Below are 23,515 nucleotides of genomic sequence, written 5' to 3'. Positions count from 1 at the left end.
CACCACTCACTGTTTGAGGGTTCAATCACTCCTAGATCCAGCATGGTTTGGATTTCATGGTTGAGGGGCTCCACCATCCGCTCAGGCACTCTGTATGGGCGCTGACGGATAGGTGTTGGGTTTTTTAAGTGAATGACATGTTCAATTAGTGGAGTCCTTCCGGGCTTTCCACTGAACAATACTGGGAATTCTTCACACACTTGCAATAGTTTAAGGGCAGATTGTGCAGACAAGTGGCTTACATCAGGTTTCTGTGGTGTAGTGAGCATGGACAGATCTGTCTCCTCCACATCATCCTCCATTTCCACTTCCCGTGCCAGCATCACCTTTTTCTCTTGCAACTTCTTGCTTTGAGTAGGTACTTGACTGGCCTGGACATCCTGTCCTTCCACAGAGGATTTCCTCTCCTTCCATTCCTTCAGAAGGTTGATGTGGTACACTTGGGATGCCTTTCCTTTATCCGAATGTGAGATCTCATAGGTGACTGGACCAGCTTGTCTGACCACGGAGTAAGGACCTTTCCATTGGGCCAGCAGTTTATGACTTGAGGTTGGAAGCGAGAGCATGACCTTTTGACCTGGCTGTAGCACCCTGTGACGTGCTTTCCGGTCATACCAGGTCTTCTGTTTCAAAGGGCACACTGGGGCTCGATGCCCTGGCTGTTGGCAGTGGTAGCAGATGAGATCCTTCACTAGACTCTGTCTCGGGAACAGTCTGTTGTCCCCTGAGGTGCTGTAACCACCTGCTTTCTGCACACCTCTTTGGTGTGACAGGTCGGCTGCACCTTGGGCTGCTACATGGTTGTTCTGCTGCCTTGGCATTCGGAGTCCTTTACGAGCATTCAAGTACTGGCCTGCAAGTTTAGCAACAGTAAGTCCGTCTTCTGGCTCATGTTCCTTCACCCAAGTCTTCATTTTGTTGGGCAGCATGCGAAGCATTTGCTCCAGAATGAAGAGCTCTGCAATGTCTTCTTTAGAACGCTGCTCTGGCTTGATCCATCTTCTGTAGAGACCTTTGAGTCTGTTGTAAGTCTCCTTGGGAGATTCACCAGGGGGAATGTAGGTTGACCGGAACTGGAGTCTATAAGTCTCAGGAGAGATATCGAACTTAGCAAGGAGGGCTTCTTTAAGGTCAGTATAGACGTTGGAAGCATCTTCCTCCATCGCAGAATAGGCATCCAGAGCTTTGCCGGTCAAGAGTGGAACAAGTCGGCAGGCCCAGTCAGACTGAGGCCAGCCCCAGGTGCGAGCGATGCGCTCGAAGCGGACAAGAAAGTTTCCGATGTCCTCACCCTGCTGGAAAGGGAGCATCTTTGGGCCTTGTCGGAGATGATGGTCAGGTGGCAAGGAATCTCTGGACGGCGACGCTTGAGGACTAGGAGTTGGCTGTGGGCGAGTTCTGGGTTTGGGCAACTGCTCATAACGACTATCATCAGTAGTACGGTTAGCATTTTGGTTAGTGAGTGAGTGATCTAGGCTAGGCCTTGTACAGACATTTTTTAACTCCTGGAGTTCACGGACTATGATAGCTTCCCTACGTTGCTGTCCAATCAAAAAGTCTTGGAACATGTTAACCAGGGTAGGTTCACTTAGCACTCTTTCAGTCTTTGGTGGCTCAGCAGACCACCTAGCCTTCCCAGAACCCTTCCTATGCTGCTTACGCCTAGCCCCAGAGTTCTCAAAACCTTTGACGTCTTCTTCAGACTCCTCTGTGTTCCATCCAACTTCACGCTCCTCAGCCATAGTCGTCCGGTCCAGCCTCATCGCCGTGGCCCCTCGACCAGCCATCTCATCAGTCTCCTCTGTCATTGCCACCTTCGACACTTGGGATCTCAAACCAGTTCTGGCCTGCCCTCTGCCAGATTTGTTGTAAACTCTGCGGCTTGCCATCCCACCACTGCCACCATATGTCACACCCCGCCTCGGGTGAAGGTAATGTAACCGTTGCAAACCAGACTTTCAAATCAAGGATGGCAAGGCACGCAGTTGGTAACAGTTTACAAACATTTATTGAAATCCCAAAAAGTGTCAAAAGGTGAACAATGACAGGAAAACAAAGCACCTACACTCTGTAATGGTAATAAACAGAGGCAATATTAGTATTGTATATTATATATAGTACATTTATATTCTAAATACATTTCAAAGTTGCATGCTTTAAATAGGCCTATATAATTCATCAAAATAAGCATATTAAAAATAATCAAAATGTAAATCATCCATTATAACAAAATACATGTATTCATAATCAAAGGTCAATAATCAAATATGTCAAAGTAAAGAATTAAATAATCAAAACAGATTTAGCAAAATCTATTAGCAATCAACAAAACTAATTTAACCGGTTACAACACAACATCTCATCATCAAAATAATCACCTCAGTAGATGATGCATGGAGACCGAAACTCCTGCTCAGGACAGAGAACCTCCCCAACAGCAGACTGTCAGAAAAACGGCATTTTCCAACTTAAATAGCCCATAGCTCCGCCCACTAGCTGGGACCAATTTGACAGGGGGAATTAAGAAAACAGTTATTTTGCAAATTACACCATAAATAACCATCACATGTCTAAAAAGTATTCACATAGTACTTTTGCATGTGTAGAGCAGTCATTTTTGTACACAGTATATTCAGGCTTTAGACAACACAACTTTCAAATGTCCAGTGTCCTTCTGTAATACCCAGCTTTTGATAATCATGGTTTGACCCAAATTTGGCCTAATTAGTGAATGCAGGTGTGTTCACCTATATAAAGCCCTCAACCCCACCCTGACTCTTTTAGTCAACTGTTCAGAGCCATGGTGGGTGACAGGTAACAATTTGTTTGTTGAGCACATGCTTTTCACTAGCTAACAAGATTGAATGTTTGTAGTTTGTCCATGTTGAGCTTCCCAACAAATGTGCACGGTTTGTGAGGAAGTCCAAAGGTCAAACAGTGACAGTGTGGGGTCAAACTGTCACAATATATATATATATATATATATATATATATATATATATATATATATATATATATATATATATATATATATATATATTTATTTTATTTACATAAAAAAAATACTTGAATTTCAGTGTTCCGGTGGCTATCCATTAGATGGCAGTATTGTCCTGTTTAACTTCTCCGTTCATGATGAGTATATCATTTCGGCCACCGTGTTCAATGGAGAAGTCTGTTCTACATATTTACAGGCAACATACACCTTCCCCTTCGAACTGTCCTGGATGAAATTAAATTCTTGTTTCCATTCGTTTGAATTCGTTAGGCAAGCTGTTTATATTGTGGGAAAGCGGACGTGAGAACAGGCTGTCCCCACTCAGTCTCGGGTCCGCATTGAGCTGGAGGGGGCGTGGCCTCCAGCTCCGGCTGAATACCGGGAGTTTGTCGGGAGAAAATCTCTGCCGGGAGGTTGTCGGGAGAGGCGCTGAATACCGGGATTCTCCCGCTAAAAACGGGAGGGTTGGCAAGTATGGATTAGAAACTCAAGACAGCCATGACATGATGTTCTTTACACGTGTACGTACACTTTTGATCGCGACTGTATATTGCCGCCTATCCAGCAGATGTTGCAATATTCTCTCAGCTCGCACTTTGGCAAGAGGAAAGGGACGCGGCGCTGCCAGCCTTGATGGAGACAAGAAGGCCTGGGTGCATGGACATTTCTGTGAGGTGTGCCACTGCCAGCTCAGCTGCCGGCTCTTCCCGCGTTCCTCTCCCCCATCTGTCTCCCCAGGTCTCCCAAATAGCAGCATGGTCACTCGGCTGCCTGGGCGTGCTCAGGCTTTACGGGGGGGGGAGGGAGCCTGAGGGGCGCAGGTGATCAAAATGAAGATAGATGATGTCTTTAAATGAGATCTTTAGCAGCGTAAACACTCATAGTGTGACTGATTGCAGTATTCTCGGACTCGGAAAGGCTTCGGGTGGCAAATCATTTTCTAAAGACTGGCACGGGACGGTTCCTGGCATGAAGACTTGATCTCAACTCAGTGGTGGGCCGTCAGGACCAGCCAGAGCTTCTCTGCTGGCCTAACATAAATCATGATCATTTTATTTTTTATTTTATTTTTTATTTAGTTTTCATAAAAATATAAGTTAAAGTTAAAGGCCTACTGAAATGACATTTTTTTATTCAAACGGGGATAGCAGATCCATTCTATGTGTCATACTTGATCATTTCGCGATATTGCCATATTTTTGCTGAAAGGATTTAGTATAGAACATCGACGATAAAGTTCGCAACTTTTGGTCGCTGATTAAAAAAAAGCCTTGCCTGTACCGGAAGTAGCGTGACGTCACAGGAGGAAGGACTCCTCACATTTCCCCATTGTTTACAATGCAGCGAGAGAGATTCGGACCGAGAAAGCGACGATTACCCCATTAATTTGAGCCAGGATGAAAGATTCGTGGATGAGGAACGTGAGAGTGCAGTTCAAGACATATCTTTTTTCGCTCTGACCGTAACTTAGGTACAAGCTGGCTCATTGGATTCCACACTTTCTCCTTTTTCTATTGTGGATCACGGATTTGTATTTTAAACCACCTCGGATACTATATCCTCTTGAAAATGAGAGTCGAGAACGCCAAATGGACATTCACGGTGAATTTTATCTCCACGATCGGCGAAGCTCTTTGGCTACGGAGCTAACGTGATAGCATCGGGCTCAAATGCAGATAGAAACTAAATAAATAAATCCCTGACTGGAAGGATAGACAGAAGATCAACAATACTATTAAACCATGGACATGTAACTACACGGTTAATAATTCCCAGCTGGCGAAGCTTAACTATGCTGTTGCTAACTACGCCATTGAAGCTAACTTAGCAACGGGACCTCACAGAGCTATGATAAAAACATTAGCGCTCCACCTACGCCAGCCCTCATCTGCTCATCAACACCCGTGCTCACCTGCGTTCCAGCGATCGACGGAAGGATGAAGGACTTCACCCGATCATCCGTGCGGTCGGCGGCTAGCGTCGGCTAGCGCGTCTGCTATCCAAGTCAAAGTCCTCCTGGTTGTGTTGCTGCAGCCAGCCCCTAATACACCGATCCCACCTACAGCTTTCTTCTTTGCAGTCTCCATTGTTCATTAAACAAATTGCAAAAGATTCACCAACACAGATGTCCAGAATACTGTGGAATTTTGCGATGAAAACAGAGCTTTTTTGTATTGGATTCAATGGGGTACCAATACTTCTGGTTCAACGATTGACGTCACGCGCATACGTCATCATACATAGACGTTTTCAACCGGAAGTTTAGCGGGAAATTTAAAATTGCACTTTATAAGTTAACCCGGCCGTATTGGCATGTGTTGCAATGTTAAGATGTCATCATTGATATATAAACTATCAGACTGCGTGGTCGCTAGTAGTGGCTTTCAGTAGGCCTTTAAAGTACCAATGATTGTCACACACACACTAGGTGTGGTGAAGTTTGTCCTCTGCATTCGACCCATCCCCTTGTTCACCCCCTGGGAGGTGAGGGGAGCAGTGAGCAGCAGGGGTGGCCGCTGCCCGGGAATCATTTTTGGTGATTTAACCCCCAATTCCAACTCCAAGTAGGGAGGTAATGGGTCCCAATTGTATAGTCTTTGGTATGACTCGGCCGGGGTTTGAACTCACAACTTACCGATCTCAGGGCGGACACTCTAACCCAGGACTCACCAACGCGGTGCCCGCAGGCACCAGGTCGCCCGTAAGGACTAGATGAGTAGCCCGCTGGCCTGTTCTAAAAATAGCTCAAATAGCAGCACTTACCAGTGAGCTGCCTCTATTTTTTAAATTTTATTTATTTACTATTTACTGCGGGTTCTCAGGACCACCCAGGGAAGACATTGTCGTGAGACGGTTTAGACTTCTTTATTATTTCAATCAGTCTTTTGCGTGCTTTTCATCAGCTGTCTTTTTTCTCACGTGAGCACACGAATGGTTTCCTCCCGTTCGCCGTCTGCGTTTCAGCAGCACGTCGCCGTCGTTTGCGTAGTAGCAGAGGATGGTTTCCTCCCGTCCGCCGTCTTTCTCCGTCTCCTCCCTCGATGTTCACGTCTCTCGCCCTTTTATACGGTCCGAGAGGGTGATTGCACTGTCCACAGCTACGCGCTCCACGCACCTTATGCTGATGCCCCGCCTTGCCGCTCGCTTGTCCACGCCTCCTCGCCGCCATCTTGGAGCGGGCGCCGTGGGTCCGCCGGCCCCGCCTCCCCACAACTAGCAAGCTGGTCTCGCTTTGCTCGACATTCTTAATTCTAAGAGAGACAAAACTCAAATAGAATTTGAAAAATCCAAGAAAATATTTTAAAGACTTGGTCTTCACTTGTTTAAATAAATTCATTTATTTTCTTACTTTGCTTCTTATAACTTTCAGAAAGACAATTTTAGAGAAAAAATACAACCTTAAAAATGATTTTTAAACACATATACCTTTTGCCTGTTAAATTCCTTCCTCTTCTTTCCTGACAATTTAAATCAATGTTCAAGTAAATGTTTTATTTTATTGTAAAGAATAATACATACATTTTAATTTAATTCTTCATTTTAGCTTCTGTTTTTTCGACGAAGAATATTTGTGAAATATTTCTTCAAACTTATTATGATTAAAATTCAAAAAAATTATTCTGGCAAATCTAGAAAATCTGTAGAATCAAATTTAAATCTTATTTCAAAGTCTTTTAAATTTATTTTTAACATTTTTGTTCTGGAAAATCTAGATGAAATAATGACTTGTCTTTGTTAGAAATATAGCTTGGTCCAATTTGTTATATATTCTAACAAAGTGCAGATTGGATTTTAACCTATTTAAAACATGTCATCAAAATTCTAAAATCAATCTTAATAAGGACAAATTACTAATGATGTTCCATAAATTATTTTTTTAATTTTTTCAAAAAGATTCGAATTAGCTAGTTTTTCTCTTCTTTTTTTCGGTTGAATTTTTAATTTTAAATAGCCGAAATTGAAGATAAACTAGGTTTCAAAATTTAATTTTCATTTTTTTCGGGTTTTCTCCTCTTTTAAACCATTCAATTAAGTGTTTTTTTTCATCATTTATTCTCTACAAAAAACCTTCTGTAAAAGGGAAAAAAATGTACGACGGAATGACAGACAGAAATACCCATTTTTAAAAAATATATATATAGATTTATTTATTTAGCTATTCTTGTTTAAATCACACTTACAAATGACAATATATATATATATATATATATATATATATATATATATATATACATATATATATATATATATATATATATATATATATATATATATATATATATATATATATACATATATATATATATATATATATATATATATATATATATATATATATATATATATATATATATATATACATATATACATATATATATATATATATATATATATATATATATATATATATATATATATATATATATATATATATATATATATATATATATATATATATATATATATATATATATATATATATATATATATATATATATATATATATAAACACTTAAAATGTAAAGTGTTTTTTGTCTTTTAGAAGCAGCCTCAGTGATGTAACCGGGGACCTTCCAAATAAATAGAGGAGCACGTGGGTCTGGACCTTAGAGCGTAGGTGGGAGACTGTAACTGAGTGTGCAGCCCCAAACGTCTCTCCTCATTGAGCCAAATTGAACTCTGTCTCTGCATGATTCCTTGCTTCTTGCCTGTTTAATAGTTGTCATCAGTGTTTGAAGCCGACATTGCTCATACAGAATGAAACACCATGACTATTGGTTAAAATAATCATATTTAGTGGTAATTAACCAAAAGCCCTGTGATTAATTGGACAAAAGCACTTTTTACCCCATTCGTGGCTTTTTAACGAGCAAAAGTCGCCTTGTATGCAGGTACATATGCTAATTTGTTAGCTGCAGTATGCGCATAAACATACTTAATTTCCACTAAACTTTCGAGGGGTGGAGTATGGGCAAACTAGATACCTATTTGGTGCTGTTGCTCCTATTGCAGTCTGCTTGTATTGGGGCCAGTGGTCCACTAAATCCAGCAGGTGGAGCTGTGCTGCAACAGTATTGCTATACAATGATTTGCAAATCCTTTTCAAGCCATATTCAGTTGAATGCACTACAAAGACAACATATTTGATGTTCAAACTCATAAACTTTATTTATTTTTTTTGCAAATAATAATAAACTTAGAAGTTCATGGCTGCAACACGTGCCAAAGTAGTTGGGAAAGGGCATGTTCACCACTGTGTTACATGGCCTTTCCTTTTAACAACACTCAGTAAAGGTTTGGGAACTGAGGAGACACATTTTTGAAGTGGAATTCTTTCCCATTCTTGCTTGATGTACAGCTTAAGTTGTTCAACAGTCCGGGGGTCTCCCTTCTGCTATTTTAGGTGCCACACATTTTCAATGTCTGGACTACAGGCAGGCCAGTCTAGTACCCGCACTCTTTTACTATGAAGCCACGTTGATGTAACACGTGGCTTGGCATTGTTTTGCTGAAATAAGCAGGGGCGTCCATGGTAACGTTGCTTGGATGGCAACATATGTTGCTCCAAAAGCTGTATGTACCTTTCAGCATTAATGGTGCCTTCACAGATGTGTAAGTTACCCATGTCTTGGCCACTAATACACCCCCATACCATCACACATGCTGCCTTTTACACTTTGCGCCTATAACAATCCAGATGGTTCTTTTCCTATTTTGTCCGGAGGACACGACGTCCACAGTTTCCAAAAACAATTTGAAATGTGGACTCGTCAGACCACAGAACACTTTTCCACTTTGTATCAGTCCATCTTAGATGAGCTCAGGCCCAGCGAAGCCGACGGCGTTTCTGGGTGTTGTTGATAAACTGTTTTCGCCTTGCATTGGAGAGTTTTAACTTGCACTTACAGATGTAGCGACCAACTGTAGTTACTGACAGTGGGTTTCTGAAGTGTTCCTGAGCCCATGTGGTGATATCCTTTACACACTGATGTGGCTTGTTGATGCAGTACAGCCTGAGGGATGGAAGGTCACGGGCTTAGCTGCTTACGTGCAGTGATTTCTCCAGATTCTCTGAACCCTTTGATGATATTACGGAGCGTAGATGGTGAAATCCCTAAATTCCTTGCAATAGCTGCTTGAGAAAGGTTTTTCTTAAACTGTTCAACAATTTGCTCACGCATTTGTTGACAAAGTGGTGACCCTCGCCCCATCCTTGTTTGTGAATGACTGAGCATTTCATGGAATCTACTTTTATACCCAATCATGGCGCCCACCTGTTCCCAATTTGCCCGTTCACCTGTGGGATGTTCCAAATAAGTGTTTGATGAGCATTCCTCAACTTTATCAGTATTTATTGCCACCTTTCCCAACTAAAGTTAATGATTATTTGCAAAAAAAATAATCAAATATGTTGTCTTTGTAGCATATTCAATTGAATATGGCTTGAAAATTATTTGCAAATAATTGTATTCCGTTTATATTTACATCTAACACCATTCCCCAACTCATATGGAAACGGGGTTTGTAGGTGTTAATCTTTATTCTTTACTCATTGTATTGTTGTTACCCCCCAAAAAAAGCTTTACACCTGGATTTGTAGACGTCCGAACTCACTAACCTAGTGGTTAGAGTGAGTAGGTTGTGAGTTCAAACCCCGTCCGTGTCATACCAAAGACTATAAAAATGGGAGCCATTACCTCCCTGCTTGGCACTCAGCATCAAGGGTTGGAATTGGGGGTTAAATCAACAGAAATGATTCCCGGGCGCGGCCACCGCTGCTGCTCACTGCTCCCCTCACGTCCCAGGGGGTGATCAAGGGTGATGGGTCAAATGCAGAGAATAATGTCGCCACACCTAGTGTGTGTGTGTGACTATCATTGGTACTTTAATTAACTTTAACCCCAGTCCTAGCTGCTGAAAGTCTATAGACACATATTAATGTCCAGCAGAGGGCAGCATTGCTTTGTGTTTGAGTGGATCAGTTCTATTAAGAAGCACTTTCTTTGTGTTCTCTATGGGTGGGGGGGGTCATACAAAATGAGGGAAAGAGCGACAGGAGGATAACTGGAAGAAAGATAACAAAATGACTGACAGATGGGGACGGAGGGGGGTTGGGGGTGTTATTCTGTCAGGGGGTCTTCAACATCGAGGCTCGCCGCCGTGGTGGGAGTCACGAGGTTAAAATTGGAATGCCTGATTCAATTTGCGTTACATTCACAGTCACTTTGCACTGGCGTTCATTATGATCGGTGCGTCACATCCTTCAGATGGAAAGCTCTTACTGCACGTGTCACGCGGTCCTCACACTTGTTGGTGCCGCGCTGAATCTGAGCTGGAACTTGTTTCCTTCGGCTGCACCGAGGTTCGGATGATTGCCTTCACACGAGACCAATTAAACCGCACCGGCCATCGAACTGGAGTTTGTTTCAACTGAACAGAAAGTGAATAAGTAAATCCACCGAAAAAGTATGTTCCGGCTTTCTCCAGGTTGTCACAGCAATGGGAGCCAGGACATTACATCATAGATGTAACCCAGCAGAGACAAGACACAAGAACTTGTTGAATTAGGTCCTGACGTTGAGCAACTCAAACATAACGTTGAAAAAAATTGGGTTCTGACGTCGATTTGACCGTTGAATTTTGGTCATTTCCGAAACAATATTCTACAACACAAATACAACGTTGAAACAACATGCTTTTTGACGTCATGTAAGCAATGTTGGGTTCTGACATTGATTTGACCATTGAATTGTGGTCATTACCTAAACAATATTCTACAACACAAATACAACGTTGAAACAACATGCTTTTTGACGACGTTTAATCAATGTTGGGTTCCTGCGTCGATTTGACCGTTGAATTTTGGTCATTTCCAAACAATATTCTACAACACAAATACAACGTTGAAACAACATGCTTTTTGACGTTTAATAAATGTTGGGTTACTGCGTCGATTTGACTGTTGAATTGTGGTCATTTCCAAACCAATATTCTACAACACAAATACAACGTTGAGACAACATGATTCTTGATGACGTTTAATCAATGTTGGGTTCTGATGTTAATTTTACCATTGAAATTTTGGTCATTTCCCAACCAATATTCTTCAACACAAATACAACATTGAAACAACATGCTTTTTGACGACATTTAATCAATGTTGGATTCTGACGTCATTTTAACCACTGAATTTTGGTCTTTTCCAAACCAATATTCTACAACACAAATGCAACGTTGAAAAAACATGCTTTTTGACGACGTTTAATCAATGTTGGGTTCAGATGTCGATTTGACCTTTGAATTTTGGTCATTTTCCAAACAATATTCTACAACACAAATACAACGTTGAAACAACATGCTTTTTGACGACGTTTAATCAATGTTGGGTTCTGATGTTAATTTGACTGTTGAATTTTGGTCATTTCCCAAACAATATTCTACAACACAAATACAACATTGAGACAACATGCTTTTTGACGACGTTTAATAAATGTTGGGTTACTGCGTCGATTTGACTGTTGAATGTTGGTAATTTCCAAACCAGTATTCTACAACACAAATACAACATTGAGACAACATGCTTTTTGACGACGTTTAATCAATGTTGGGTTCTGATGTTGATCTGAATATTGAATTTTGGTCATTTCCCAACCAATATTCTACAACACAAATACAACATTGAGACAACATGCTTTTTGACGACGTTTATTCAATGTTGGGTTTCTGCGTTGATTTGACCGTTGAATTTTGGTAATTTCCAAACCAATATTCTACAACACAAATACAACATTGAGACAACATGCTTTTTGACGACGTTTAATCAATGTTGGGTTCTGATGTTGATCTGAATATTGAATTTTGGTCATTTCCCAACCAATATTCTACAACACAATAACAACGTTGAAACAACATGCTTTTTGACGACGTTTATTCAATGTTGGGTTTCTGCGTTGATTTGACTGTTGAATTTTGGTAATTTCCAAACCAATATTCTACAACACAAATACAACGTTGAAACAACATGCTTTTTGATGACGTTTAATCAATGTTGGGTTCTGACGTTGATCTGAATATTGAATTTTGGTCATTTCCCAAACAATATTCCACAACACAAATACAACTTTGAAACAACATGCTTTTTGACGACGTTTAATCAATGTTGGGTTCTGACGTCAATTTAACCATTGAAATTTGGTAATTTCCAAACCAATAATCTACAACAGAAATACAACGTTGAAACAACATGCTTTTTATGACGTTTAATCAATGTTGGGTTCCTGCGTCGATTTGACCGTTGAATTTTGGTCATTTCCAAACCAATATTCTACAACACAAATACAACGTTGAAACAACATGCTTTTTGACGACGTTTATTCAATGTTGGGTTCTGACGTTAATTTGACCATTGAAATTTGGTCATTTCCCAAACAATATTCTACAACACAAATATAACGTTGAAACAACATGCTTTTTGACGACGTTTAATCAATGTTGGGTTCTGACGTCGATTTGACCATTGAATTTTGGTCTTTTCCCAACCAATATTCTACAATACAAATTCGATTAAACAACATGCTTTTTGACTACGTTTATTCTACGTCAGCTTGTGACGTTGATTGGACCATTGAACTTTGGTCATTTCCCGACCAACAACGTTGTCTCAATTTACAAACTATTTTGCAAGGTTGTTTTAAAAGTCAGTTTTAAAGCACATGTATGTCTAATCAACGTTGTAACAATGTCTTGTCTCTGCTGAGACGCTACAAAAGGGTAGAAGCTCATGTGTCTTTTTAGTTATTTAAAGCTTCTACTTTGTCAAGATGACTTACTTTCATTACAACGCTTTTGAATTATTCTCTACTACGCCCCACTAAGAAAAAGAAAACACATTGTCCCCCTCACTCTCCTCCTATGAATAGTCATTTGTCTATAAAATTGTTATAAGTACATCATTGCATAACACTGAATCCTTGTTAATATTAAATAAAGAAAAAATTAAGAAATATAGATCAACCTACAAAATATATATATTTATTAACATTGTTTTTTTAGCCTGCAACAGAAGTGCATCAATTTAAAATTGATCTTTATATGAACTTTAAACATTTTTTCACTGACTTCATATCATTTGATATTAAAAAATAAAATGCAATAAACTCAATGAATAACACATTCAAATGGATCAGTAATATTAAGCATGATACTGCATGATACTGATACAAGTAAGAAGTAAACTCTAATATATTGCTGTTAACTGGTTCTGGGCCTGGCCGTGGTAAAATAAAAAAATAAATATATATATATATATATATATATATATATATATATATATATATATATATATATATATATATATATATATATATTTATTTATTTATTTATTTTTTGTCCTGTCCAGCTTCTCAGGCAAATCATATAGTAGATGTAGATGCCCATATCGGCTGTACAGATTTACTTTACAAAAAACCCTATTTAGAAAGTGGTAAATGCTCATAAACTATTTAATTTATCATTAATTCCGACTTTGCGGAAATTATTTTACCACGGCCAGGCCCAGAACCAGTTAACAGCAATATATTAGAGTTTACTTCTTACTTGTATCAGTATCATGCAGTATCATGCTTAATATTACTGATCCATTTGAACGTGTTATTAAAAAAATAAATAAAATTTTAAAAAATAAATAAATATATATATATATATATATATATATATATATATATATATATATATATATATATATATATATATATATATATATATATATATATATATATATATATATATATATATATATATATTTATTTATTTATTTTTTTTTTTGTCCTGTCCAGCTTCTCAGGCAAATCATACATCTACGATATGATTTGCCTGAGAAGCTGGACAGGACAAAAAAAAAAAAAAAAAAAAAATATATATATATATATATATATATATATATATATATATATATATATATATATATATATATATATATATATATATATATATATATATATATATATATATATAAAAAATCCGGTGCACCTTCCATCCGTCCATTTTCTACCGCTTGTCCCTTTTTGGGGTCGCGGGGGGTGCCGGAGCCTATTTCAGCTGCATTCCGGTGCACCTTATATATGAAAAAAGTTAAAAAAACAGACCATTCATTTGCAGTGTGCCTTATAACCTGGAAAATAGGGTAATATTAAAGACCGAAAACCTTGTCTAAGGCCAAAAAAGGGTTGAAGAACATCGCATTACCATGTTGCTCTTTGGTGTTGACCCTAGTGGGTCCAAACCCGTCCGACGCTTCACAGAGTCCACAGACATGTTTTGGTCTTTGGTGATGTCAGCTTCAAACACTGATGACATCTATTAAACAGGCAAGAAGCAAGGAATCATGCAGAGACAGAGTTCAATTTGGCTCAATGAGGAGAGACGTTTTGGAATGTACTCTTAGTTACAGAACCCACCTACGCTCTAAGGTCCAGACCCACGTGCTCCTCTATTTATTTGGGAGGTCCCTGGTTACATCACTGAGGCTGCTTCTGAAGGAAGGGGGGTTAATTTCAGCAGTTGGACACAATATATGATTATTCAGAAATGCAAATGTGCTGACACTCGTGATATCGCCCTCTCTCTGCTTTGTCTGTGTCGCTGTACTCGATGTTCTGGACACAAACACCGATACGAGACGACTCGCGATCCTGGATTTGCAAGTTGTCCCTTTGCACAGATAGAAAAGTACAACTTCAGCACAATTGATAATAACTATAGCAACGGCCTTTAAGCATAAGAGTTGTTTGATAACTTACACATAATTATTCTAACACAGGGGTGTCAAACTCAAATACAAAGTGGGCCAAAATGTAAAACTGAACAAAGCCGCGGGCCAAGGTTGAACAAATGAACCTTTTAATAGGGACCCAAACAAGTTTTGCATTGAATATTGAACAAACAAGGCTTATATAACTTTATAGTGACATGCAAAATCGAGTTTCAAATTATAATAATAATAATTAAAAAATATCAATGACATATCAAATACAATTTAAATACAAATTGACTGCCTCTTTTCTATTTTCAGCCTTCTGAGGTAAATATCAACATTAACTTTTTCCACAGGCTAATACATTTGAAAATAAAATAACAATGAATAAAACAACCATTCAGGACTTTAAACTGCTCAGTTTGCAACACACTGATCTAATCTGATGTGCCCAAGCCAGATACCTGCCATCTTTTCTTGGATGCTAGTTCACTAATGTCGGGGCTCAGGCTTTGAGCTGAGGCAACCTTCATTATCAGTCATTATATCTCGTAGTCCACCCGGACCACAGTCTTGGGGGCGTGCCTTAAAGGCCTTTAACGTCCTCTACGAGCTGTCGTCACGTCCGCTTTTCATCCATTCTAACCAAATGCTGACCCAGTCACAAAATATGTGCAGCTTCTGCAAGCACAGACACATGTGAATGCAACGCATACTTGATCAACAGCGATACAGGTTACACTGAGGGTGTCGTATAAACAACTTTAACACTGTTAGAAACATACGTCACACTGTGAACCCACACCAAACAAGAATGACAAACACATTTCGGGAGAACATCCGCACCGTAACACAACATAAACACAACAGAACAAATACCCAGAACCCTTTGCAGCACTAACTCTTTCGGGACGCTACAAAACACCACCCCCCCGCTACCACCAACTGATAAACCCCCAGTTTGACACCCATGTTCTAACAGGTGATTTGAATGTAATGTGCCGACTCGGACTTGGCTCCACTATGTCTGATTATTAGACCTCGTAGCGTCCAAGAATAGACATCGACTGAGCAGCAAAGCGTGCGAGCAGCAAAGCACAAAAACGTGTTTATTGCCTTTCAACGGAAGACAAAGCATTTGAAGAGGCTGCTCTCAGCAGGGGGTGGCAGGAAGGTGAAGTGTATTTGGATTAATTGAAGAAGTTTTGTTGTTTTGAAGATTTCTTCTTTGAAACAACTTCCTAAAACAAGCATGGACAAACCTGCTCACTTACTGCTCTTAACCTTCCCTGCTCTAATTATCTCTTATTCATTCACCGATCTACTCTACTCTAATTATGCATTGTTGTCTTGTGCCTGTAGCTTGTTTTGTTTTGTTTTAGGAACTTCTCTCTACATTTCAGACTGTTATTATCCTTGCATGGCAGTAATTGATTGAACTTGGCTTAACCCATTTACCATTTACCATTTATTTAACTGGCGGCCCGGTATTTTGATACATTTTGGTACCGGTACCAAAATAAATGTTGATACTTTGATACTTTTCTAAATAAAGAGGACCACAAAAAATGGCATGATTGGCTTTATTTGAACAAAACATCTTAGGGTATATTAAACATATGTTTATTATTGCAAGTTAGTCCTTAAATAAAATAGTGAACATACTAGACATCTTGTCTTTTAGTAGTAAGTAAGCAAACAAAGACTCCTAATTTAGTCTGCTGACGTATGCAGTAACATATTGTGTCATTTTCCATTCTATTATTTCGTCAAAATTATTAAGGACAAGCGGTACAAAATGAATTATTAATCTACTTGTTCATTTACTGTTAATATCTGCTTACTTTCTCTTTCAACATGTTCTATCTACACTTCTGTTAAAATGTAATAATCACTTATTCTTCTGTTGTTTGGATGCTTTACATTAGTTTTGGATGATACCACAAATTTAGGTATCAACCTGATACCAAGTAGTTACAGGATCATACATTGGTCATATTTAGGGATGTCCGATAATGGCTTTTTGCCGATATCCGATATTCCGATATTGTCCAACTCTTTAATTACCGATACCGATATCAACCGATACCGATATCAACCGATATATGCAGTCGTGGAATTAACACATTATTATGCCTAATTTGGACAACCAGGTATGGTGAAGATAAGGTACTTTTTAAAAAAATGAGTAAAATAAGATAAATACATTAAAAACATTTTCTTGAATAAAAAAGAAAGTACAACAATATAAAAACAGTTACATAGAAACTAGTAATGAATGAAAATGAGTAAAATTAACTGTTAAAGGTTAGTACTATTAGTGGAGCAGCAGCACGCACAATCATGTGTGCTTACGGACTGTATCCCTTGCAGACTGTATTGATATATATTGATATATAATGTAGGAAGCAGAATATTAATAACAGAAAGAAACAACCCTTTTGTGTGAATGAGTGTAAATGGGGGAGGGAGGTTTTTTGGGTTGGTGCACTAATTGTAAGTGTATCTTGTGTTTTTTATGTTGATTTAATAAAAAAAACAAAAAAACCCCCCAAAAACGATACCGATAATAAAAAAAACCATACCGATAATTTCCGATATTACATTTTAACGCATATATCGGCCGATAATATCGGCAGGCCGATATTATCGGACATCTCTAGTCATATTCAAAGTCCTCATGTGTCCAGGGACGTATTTCCTGAGTTTATAAACATGGTACAAATAAAAAAACAAACGAAAAAATATCGACATAATCATAGTAGTATCGACTAGATACCCTCCTGTGGACTTAGACTTATACTTCCTTTTTATTGTCATTCAAATTTGAACTTTACAGCACAGATAAGAACGAAATTTCGTTACATTAGCTCATGGTAGTGCAGGATAAAAAAGCAATAAGGTGCATATATAAATAAATAAATATATATATAATATATAAATATACATATAAAATAAATAAATATATATAAATATATATAAATAAATAAATAAATAAATAGATTACTGTACGGATTAATATATCGCACTTTTTCACATGCGTCCACGTTTATGGATGTATGTTATATTGTCTTTTTTTATTCCAGCGAGTTAATCCATTTTGGGGGGGAGTTGATGGGATAATTTAATTATGATGCGTTCAAGAGTCTTACGGCCTGAGGGAAGAAGCTGTTACAGAACCTGGAGGTTCTGCTTCGGAGGCTGCGGAACCTCTTTCTAGAAGTCCAGCAGTGAAAACAGTCCTTGGTGGGGGTGGGAAGAGTCCTTGCAGATTTTCTGAGCCCTGGTCAGGCAGCGGCTTTTTTGGGATCTCCTGGATAGGAGGAAGAGGAGTCCTGATGATCTTTTCCGCCGTCCTCACCACTCTCTGGAGAGACTTCCAGTCTGAGGCACTGCAGGCTCCAGTCCAGACAGAGATGCTGTTGGTCAGTAGGCTCTCTATAGTGCCTCTGTAGGATGTGCTGAGAATGGGGGGAGGGAGCTGTGCTCTTTTCATCCCACGCAAAAAGTGCATCAATCAATCAATCAATGTTTATTTATATAGCCCTAAATCACAAAAGTCTCAAAGGGCTGCACAAGCCACAACGACATCCTCGGCACAGAGCCCACACAAGGGACGTCGATGTGAATGACTATGAGAAACCTTGGAGAGGACCGCATATGTGGGTAACCCCCCCCTCTAAGTACAGTCCCTAGTGGATCCACATAACAGTGAGAGTCCAGTCCATAGTGGGGCCAGCAGGAGACCATCCTGAGCAGAGACAGGTCAGTAGCCCAACCGATGCACAGGCGAGCGGTCCACCCCGGGTCCCAACTCTGGACAGCCAGCACCTCATCCATGGTCACCGGAACCGGAATAACCCGGCGAGGGGGCAAAGGAGAAAAGAAAACGGCAGATCAACTGGTCTAAAAAAAGGGGGATCTATTTAAAAGCTAGAGTATACAAATGAGTTTTAAGATGGGACTTAAATGCTTCTACTGAGGTAGCATCTCTAACTTTTACCGGGAGGGCATTCCAGAGTACTGGAGCCCCAATAGAAAACGCTCTATAGCCCGCAGACTTTTTTTGGGCTCTGGGAATCACTAATGGGGCGGCATGGCGTAGTGGGTAGGGCGCCCGTGTCAGAAACCTGAGGGCTGCAGGTTCGCTCCCTGCCTCTTACCATGCCGTTGTGTCCTTGGGCAGAACACTTCACCCTTGCCCCCGGTGCCGCTCACACCGGTGAATGAGTGTTGAATGAATGATAGGTGGTGGTGGTCGGAGGGGCCGTAGGCGCAAATTGGCAGCCACGCTTCCGTCAGTCTACCCCAGGGCAGCTGTGGCTGCGAAAGTAGCTTACCACCACCAGGTGTGAATGAATGATGGGTTTTTAACATGTAAAGCGACTTTGGGTACTTAGAAAAGCGCTATATAAATCTCAGGTATTATAATAAGGGCATGCGCTGGAGCTCCGGTGTGTAGGGACCAGGTTATATTGTCAGTTATCTGCACCCCCAGGAACTTGGTGCTGCTTACTATCTCCACTGCTGTGCCTTTGATGTAGAGTGGAGCGTGGCTGGACTGGTGCTCCCTGAAGTCAACGATGATCTCCTCGGTCTTGTTGACATTCAGGACCAGGTTGTTGGTTCTGCACCAATGAACCCAATGAATACAATCGTCTTTAAAGAGAAACGGTTATTCTAGAGCCATGTGTGTGAAGTACGTACGACCAACACCGGACCAAACGTCACAACCAACCCTTCTTTTGGACTTTCCCCCTTGCCGCATGACTACTTATTTATTCCTACCTTCGAACGCCACGTTGCCCCTCACAACTTCACCTTATTTCACTTGCCTCGCTTCATCCCTCTCCCGCTCTCACGCCGTCTTAGCTGCCCCAAGAATATATATTTATTTCAGGAATCACTTTTTGGTGAATTGCAGCAAAATGGCCTCAGCTGTAATCAGAGGATAAGTAGCAGGCGACATGGCAGGTGTTTGAGGGGAGATAAGACGAGGACCATTGTGCGACGGCGCCTCACTTCCATTTAAATGTTTTGGAGCTTCGACTTCCTTGTTTGATTTGTTACCTCGCAGCGTCCCCGCGAGCTGTCAGCGGGGAGATAGCGAGAGTCTCCCGCCTCCCTTCTCCTCCTTCATGCCGTTTCCTCGGCTACCGCCTCGTGTTTTGATGTCCGGGGTTAGATGTTGGGCATGTCCGCGTGGAGTGACTCACGATGAGCTCGGGTTCATTGTTAGATCACCAACGATTCTGGCGAAAAACATGTTCAAAAGCATGGCGGTACGAAGGGCTCGGCAGTAAAAATAGTGCCAGCGAGCATCTTTACTTTGGTGTACAAAGTGTAGAGTCCCCACAATGACGGACACACACACACACACACACACTTGTTGTCTCAGGAAGTTGTTCATTAGATCACCAAATCCTCCAGAGACGTTAAAGTGTGTTGTTTGATTTTTGGATTACGGCCAAAAAGAAGCACAGAATACAATGCAAGAAGTGTTGTGTGCCTCGTCTTGGGTTTATTACAAGAGGAAACATGAGAGCCTCACCTGTATTACACCAATCCAATGACTGTGCGAGGAATTGTCTTTGTTCTGTTTGAGAGAGGGCTAGTGTACCGTGAGATACAGTCTGGTGGTGCCGTGGGAGATTATCTAATTTCACCTATTTGGGTTCAAAATATTTTTTGCAAACCAGCAATTATAGTCTGCAAATCAGGAGTCACCAACCTTTTTGAAAGCAAGAGCTACTTCTTGGGTACTGATTAATGCGAAGGGCTACCAGTTTGATACACACTTCAATAAATTGCCAGAAATAGCCAATTTGCTCAATTTACCTTTAACTCTATGTTATTATTAATAATTAATGATATTTACACTTAATTGAACGGTTTAAAAGAGGAGAAAACACGAAAAAAAATGACGATTACATTTTGAAACATAGTTTATCTTCAATTTCGACTCTTTAAAATTCAAAATTCAACCGAAAAATAGAAGAGAAAAAATTGCTAATTCGAATCTTTTTGAAAAAATAAAAAAAATAATTTATGGGACATCATTAGTAATTTTTCCTGACTAAAATTAATTTTAGAATTTTGATGACATGTTTTAAATAGGTTAAAATCCAATCTACAATTGTTTTACAATATATAACAAATTGGACCAAGCTATATTTCTAACAAAGACAAATCATTATTTCTTCTAGATTTTTCAGAACAAAAATTTTAAAAGAAATTCAAAAGACTTTGAAATAAGATTTAAATTTGATTCTACAGATTTTCTGGATTTGCCAGAATAATTTTTTAAAAATTTTAATCATAATAAGTTTGAAGAAATATTTCACAAATATTCTTCGTCGAAAAAACAGAAGCTAAAATGAAGAATTAAATTAAAATGTATTTAATATTCTTTACAATAAAAAAAATTAATTTACTTGAACATTGATTTAAATTGTCAGGAGAGAAGAGGAAGGAATTTAAAAGGTAAAAAGGTATATGTGTTTAAAAATCCTAAAATCATTTTTAAGGTTGTATTTTTTCTCTAAAATTGTCTTTCTGAAAGTTATAAGAAGCAAAGTAAAAAAAATAATGAATTTATTTAAACAAGTGAAGACCAAGTCTTTAAAATATTTTCTTGGATTTTCAAATTCTATTTGAGTTTTGTCTCTCTTAGAATTAAAAATGTCGGGCAAAGCGAGACCAGCTTGCTAGTAAATAAATACAATTTAAAAAATAGAGGCAGCTCACTGGTAAGTGCTGCTATTTGAGCTATTTTTAGAACAGGCCAGCGGGCTACTCATCTGGTCCTTACGGGCTACCTGGTGCCCGCGGGCACCGCGTTGGTGACCCCTGCTGCAAATGATGTGTTGTTGTTGAGCCTCAGTGCTGTCTAGAGCTGGGCAGAGTAACCGTGTAATACTCTTCCATATCAGTAGGTGGCAGCCGGTAGCTAATTGCTTTGTAGATGTCGGAAACAGCGGGAGGCAGAGTGCAGGTAAAAAGGTGTCTAATGCTTAAACCAGAAATAAACAAAAGGTGAGTGCCCCTAAGAAAAGGCATTGAAGCTTAGGGAAGGCTATGCAGAACAAAACTAAAACTAAACTGGCTACAAAGTAAGCAATAACAGAATGCTGGACGACAGCAAAGACTTACTGTGGAGCAAAGACGGCGTCCGCAATGTACATCCCAACATGACATGACAATCAACAATGTCCACACAAAGAAGGATAAAAACAACTGAAATATTCTTGATTGAAAATAATTGGACGGTATTACAAACCCCGTTTCCATATGAGTTGGGAAACTGTGTTAGATGTAAATATAAACGGAATACAATGATTTGCAAATCATTTTCAAGCCATATTCAGTTGAATATGCTACAAAGACAACATATTTGATGTTCAAACTCATAAACTTTATTTTTTTTTTTGCAAATAATAATAAACTTAGAATTTCATGGCTGCAACACGTGCCAAAGTAGTTGGGAAAGGGCATGTTCACCACTGTGTTACATGGCCTTTCCTTTTAACAACACTCAGTAAAGGTTTGGGAACTGAGGAGACACATTTTTGAAGTGGAATTCTTTCCCATTCTTGCTTGATGTACAGCTTAAGTTGTTCAACAGTCCGGGGGTCTCCCTTGTGCTATTTTAGGCTTCACACATTTTCAATGGGAGACAGGTCTGGACTACAGGCAGGCCAGTCTAGTACCCGCACTCTTTTACTATGAAGCCACGTTGATGTAACACGTGGTTTGGCATTGTCTTGCTGAAATAAGCAGGGGCGTCCATGGTAACGTTGCTTGGATGGCAACATATGTTGTTCCAAAAGCTGTATGTACCTTTCAGCATTAATGGTATTAGTTACCCATGTCTTAGGCACTAATACACCCCCATACCATCACACATGCTGCCTTTTACACTTTGCGCCTATAACAATCCGGATGATTCTTTTCCTCTTTGGAAAAGAATCATCTACCTGGTGCCCGCGGGCACCAGGTAGCCCGTAAGGACCAGATGAGTAGCCCGCCGGCCTGTTCTAAAAATAGCTCAAATAGCAGCACTTACCAGTGAGCTGCCTCTATTTTTTAAATTGTATTTATTTACTAACAAGCTGGTCTCGCTTTGCCTGACATTTTTAATTCTAAGAGAGACAAAACTCAAATAGAATTTGAAAATCCAAGAAAATATTTTAAAGACTTGGTCTATACCTTTTTACCTTTTAAATTCCTTCCTCTTCTTTCCTGACAATTTAAATCAATGTTCAAGTAAATTAATTTGTTTTATTGTAAAGAATAATAAATACATTTTAATTTAATTCTTCATTTTAGCTTCTGTTTTTTCGACAAAGAATATTTGTGAAATATTTCTTCAACAGTTTCCAACAACAATTTGAAATGTGGACTCGTCAGACCACAGAACACTTTTCCACTTTGTATCAGTCCATCTTAGATGAGCTCGGGCCCAGCGAAGCCGACGGCGTTTCTGGGTGTTGTTGATAAACGGTTTTTCGCCTTGCATAGGAGAGTTTTAACTTGCACTTACAGATGTAGCGACCAACTGTAGTTACTGACAGCGGGTTTCTGAAGTGTTCTTGAGCCCATGTGGTGATATCCTTTACACACTGATGTGGCTTTTTGATGCAGTACAGCCTGAGGGATGGAAGGTCACGGGCTTAGCTGCTTACGTGCAGTGATTTCTCCACATTCTCTGAACCCTTTGATGATATTACGGAGCGTAGATGGTGAAATCCCTAAATTCCTTGCAA

At 39.4% G+C, this 23,515-nt stretch overlaps 1 protein-coding gene across 1 annotated transcript in view; it reads left to right on the top strand.

Annotated features, from left to right (window-relative positions):
* The first annotated feature begins 2,449 nt into the window (after positions 1-2,449).
* The window catches only part of LOC133653246 (plexin-A1-like), a 159,500-nt gene continuing 138,434 nt past the window's right edge, over positions 2,450-23,515 (top strand). The window contains exon 1 of the mRNA XM_062052326.1: positions 2,450-2,803. The gene's annotated coding sequence lies outside the window, so the exon portion shown is untranslated. The remainder of the gene's footprint in view (positions 2,804-23,515) is intronic.

Source organism: Entelurus aequoreus, linkage group LG07, assembly GCF_033978785.1.
Source record: "Entelurus aequoreus isolate RoL-2023_Sb linkage group LG07, RoL_Eaeq_v1.1, whole genome shotgun sequence".
Classification (NCBI taxonomy): domain Eukaryota; kingdom Metazoa; phylum Chordata; class Actinopteri; order Syngnathiformes; family Syngnathidae; genus Entelurus; species Entelurus aequoreus.
This window is presented reverse-complemented; position numbering and strand designations above follow the sequence as displayed.